This window comes from Protobothrops mucrosquamatus, unplaced genomic scaffold (genome assembly GCF_001527695.2).
Source record: "Protobothrops mucrosquamatus isolate PMUCROS unplaced genomic scaffold, P.Mucros_1.0 scaffold10136, whole genome shotgun sequence".
In the NCBI taxonomy this organism is placed as follows: domain Eukaryota; kingdom Metazoa; phylum Chordata; class Lepidosauria; order Squamata; family Viperidae; genus Protobothrops; species Protobothrops mucrosquamatus.
This window is the reverse complement of record NW_015395923.1, coordinates 15,563-19,921: the sequence shown is the minus strand read 5'-3', so window position 1 is coordinate 19,921 and position 4,359 is coordinate 15,563.

The following is a 4,359-nucleotide window of genomic DNA, read 5'->3' as shown; positions in this document are numbered from 1 at the left end:
GCAGTGGTGGGATTCAGCCAGTTTGCACCACTTCGGCAAAACTGGTAGCTAATTTTTTGTTGCCCAGATCCAGAATGGACTTCCGGACGTGGCATCCACACAGAAAACCGGTGGTTCACCTATTTGAATCCCACCACTGACCAGGGGTCTTCAAACTTGGCCCTTTTATGACTTGTGGACTTCAACTCCCAGAATTCCTCAGTCAGCATGGGGGAACTATGGCCCCTTCATGATTTGCGGACTTCAACTCCCAGAATTCCTCAGCCAGCATGGGGGAACTATGGCCCCTTCATGATTTGCGGACTTCAACTCCCAAAATTCCTGAGCCAGCATGGGGGAACAATGGCCCCTTCATGATTTGCGGACTTCAACTCCCAGAATTCCTCAGTCAGCATGGGGGAACTATGGCCCCTTCATGACTTGCGGACTTCAACTCCCAAAATTCCTGAGCCAGCATGGGGGAACTATGGCCCCTTCATGATTTGCGGACTTCAACTCCCAGAATTCCTCAGCCAGCATGCCTGGTTGAGGAATTCTGGGAGTTGAAGTCCACACATCATAAAAGGGCCAAGTTTGAAGACCCCTGCTCTAAACTCTCACCAGCCCGTTCTCGCCAAGTTTTATTTTTCCGCCCCATATCGTTTTTCTTTAGGCTTTCTATATTTCCAGATGCTTAAAACCAGGATACCAGTCAAAACTCAGCTACAGGTAATCCTTAACTCATGATGGTAACGTGTCCCAAATTTTATTAGTTGATCAAAATATAAAATAGAAAGAAAAATGAAAAGAGTGAAAAAGTCGGGGAGGAAAAAGAGAAGAGGACAAAGCGTAAGATGAGAGGGAAAAGGAAAAAAAACTGTTGACGTCTGATTCATTTTGGCGCAATAGAATAAGGTAGTAACATAAAATCTCAACTTTTTACTTGTACATGATAATATATACTAGCCCTTTCTACAACAACAAGCCTATTTAATCAGCAAAACCCCAAATCAACGTTTCATTTTTTTTCTACCCCGAGCATAAAGTCCAGAAGTGGTTTCCCAGTGGAAACAAAGTGAACTTTCTCGAAATTCAGCAAAACCCCTAATCAACATTTCATTTTTTTTCTACCCCGAGCATAAAGTCCAGAAGTGGTTTCCCAGTGGAAACAAAGTTAGCTTTCTCGAAATTCAGCAAAACCCCAAATCAATGTTTCATTTTTTTTCTACCACGAGCATAAAGTCCAGAAGTGGTTTCCAAGTGGAAACAAAGTTAGCTTTCTCGAAATTCAGCAAAACCCCAAATCAACGTTTCATTTTTTTTCTACCACGAGCATAAAGTCCAGAAGTGGTTTCCAAGTGGAAACAAAGTGAGCTTTCTCGAAATTTAGCCATACGGGTAATCCTTGACTTATGATCACACTTGAGCGCAAAATTTCTGTTTGCTAAAAGTTGTTAAGTGAATTTTGCTCCATTTTACAACCGTTCTTGGTTATAGTAAAGGGAAGGAAATTTCACGCGCAGGGACAACAGGGGAAAAAAATTCTGTGCGATTGTTCCCCGTGTCGCAAAGATGCTCTTTCAAAAGGCAACTGGAGTTTGTTTTTCCTTGAAGCCGTTTAGTTTCTCATCCAAGAAGGCTCCAGGCCCATTTGCACTATTCAGGTGATCCTGAGGGCTCCAAGCGCCCTCCATGATTCTCAGAGGGAGTACTAACGACCAGATGACTGCAAGGAATATAAATCCTTCCATCCGTTCAGTCGGAACTGAAGAAGCTTCTTGGATGAGAAAGTCCAGTTGCCTCTTGGAAAAAGTATCTTTGGGACAACCAGGACCTGGAGGACGGAGAATCTCCTTAGACAATGGCTCCCCACGATAAATCACACAACACGACACACATGATAGCAGAGTTCCAGTATCTCAGGGACTGCCCCGAAGAAGAGGGAATCAAGCTATTCTCCAAAGCCCCTGAAGGCAGGACAAGAAGCAACGGATGGAAACTCAACAAGGAGAGAAGCAACCTAGAACTAAGGAGAAACTTCCTGACAGTTAGAACAATTAACCAGTGGAACAACCTGCCCCCAGAAGTGGTGAATGCTCCAACACTGGAAGTTTTTAAGAAGAGACTGGACAGCCGTTTGTCTGAAATGATATAGGGTTTCCTGCCTGAGCAGGGGGTTGGACTAGATGACCTCCAAGTCCCTTCCAACTTTACTATTATTATTATTATTATTATTATTATTATTATTATTATTATTATTATTATTATTATTATTATAAATGAATCATCTCAACCATCCTTCTAAGAATGTAGAGAGTAGAACATAGAATAACAGAGTTGGAAGGGACCTTGGAGGTCATCTAACTCAACCCCCTGCACAAGCAGGAGACCCTATCCCATTTCAGACAAAGGGTTGCCCAGTCTCTTCTTGAAAACCTCCAATGTTGGGAGCACCCACAACTTCTGACGGGAAAGCCGTTCCACTGGTGAATTGCTCTAACCGTTAGGCATTTTCTCCTTAGTTCTAGGTTGCTTCTCTCCTTGGTTATTTTTCCCATCTGTCGTTTCTTGTCTTGCCTTTTGGTGCCGGATAAACCAAGAAACACCAATTTTTTTTTCCTGCGCTGAACAAGATCGCAAGATTTAAACTTCCTTCTCCCATTTATTATTTTTTTCTCTCTCCAATCTCCCTTCCTCTCATGTCCTCTTTTTAAAGATCACTTTTGCAATCCTGGTCTGGAAAAATAGCTCTCCATCCTGCTGCATACCAAATAAAATGGATTAAACAGAGATCTTGCTCTCCAGCATCCAGCCATAGGCAGCCTGCTTAGTCCCTTTCAGAATAAGCAGAGCGCAGAAGAGGAAGGAGAAAAACATGCAGGTAGTCCTCGACTAAATAATGATGATGATGATGATGATGATGATGATGATGATGACAACGACAATAATAATAATAATAATAATAATAATAATAATAATAATAATAATAATAATAATAATAGTTGGAAGGGACCTCAGAGGTCATCTAGTCCAACCCCCTGCTCAGGCAGAAAACTATACCATTTCAGACAAATGGCTGTCTAGTTTCTTCATTAAAACTTCCAGTGTTGGAGCATTCACCGCTTCTGGAGGCAGGTGGTTCCACTGGTTAATTGTTCTCATTGTCAGGAAATTTCTCCTTAGTTCTAGGTTGCTTCTCTCTTTGGTTAGCTTCCACCCGTTGCTTCTTGTCCTGCCTTCAGGCGCTCTGGAGAACAGCTTGACTCCCTCTTCTTTGGGGCAGCCCCTGAGATACTGGAAGGCTATTATCACATCTCTCCAATCTTTCTCTTTGTTTGAGTAACAGAATAACAGAGTTGGAAGGGACCTTGGAGGTCATCTAGTCCAACCCCCTGCTCAGGCAGGAAACCGTATACCATTTTTGACAAATGGCTGTCCAGTCTCTTCTTAAAAACTTCCAGTGTTGGAGCATCCACCGCTTCTGGAGGCAGGTTGTTCCACTGGTTAATTGTTCTGACTGTCAGGAAGTTTCTCCTTAGTTCCAGGTTGCTTCTCTCCTTGCTTAGTTTCCACCAGTTGCTTCTTGTCCTGCCTTCAGGCGTTTTGGAGAATAGCTTGACTCCCCCTTCTTTGGGGCAGCCCCTGAGATATCGGAGCACTGCTATCATGTCCCACCTCGTCCTTCTCTTCATTTTATGACTGGCTTCCCCCCCTCCCTATTTGACATTGCTTGACGGAAGCAGGCTGGGAAGCTTAGATATGGTGATCACATGACCTTGGGACACGACGACGGTCATAAATCTGAGTCAGTTGCCAAGCGTCTGAATTTTGATCACGTGACCCTTGGGGACGCCGCAACGGTCCCAAGAGTGGGGAAAAACGGTGAAAAGTCACCTTTTTCAGTGCCGTTGTACCTTTGACCGGTCACTAAGTGAATCTTTACACCATTCGTAAGGATGAGGCAAAAGGCACGGAGTCTGCCTCCTGCCAGCGATTTTAAGAGCAAATTGCGCAACTGCAGCCTGGGATACCTCTGACAGGTGTGATTAATCGATCCCAGCTCACTGCAATACTCTGCCCTGTCTGTATTCCAGCCATAAATCCATTAACAGCCCCGTTGGAGTATTGGTGGGACCTGAGCAGATGGAGACAGGAAGACAAAGGTGAGCTGGAGAGGGAGGAAGGCGCATGTTCTGGCAGCGCCATTGCTTGGACACCCTGTCTTGATGGCTCCCCCAGGCCCTGTCAGCAGACAGCTTCAAAGGAGGGAGACCCCTCTCTTCAGAGGGAGGGAGGGAGGGAAGGAAAGAAGGAAGGAAGGAAGGAAGGAAGGAGAGGGCAATGGAAAGGAGGGAGGGAGGGAGGGAAGGAAGGAAGGAA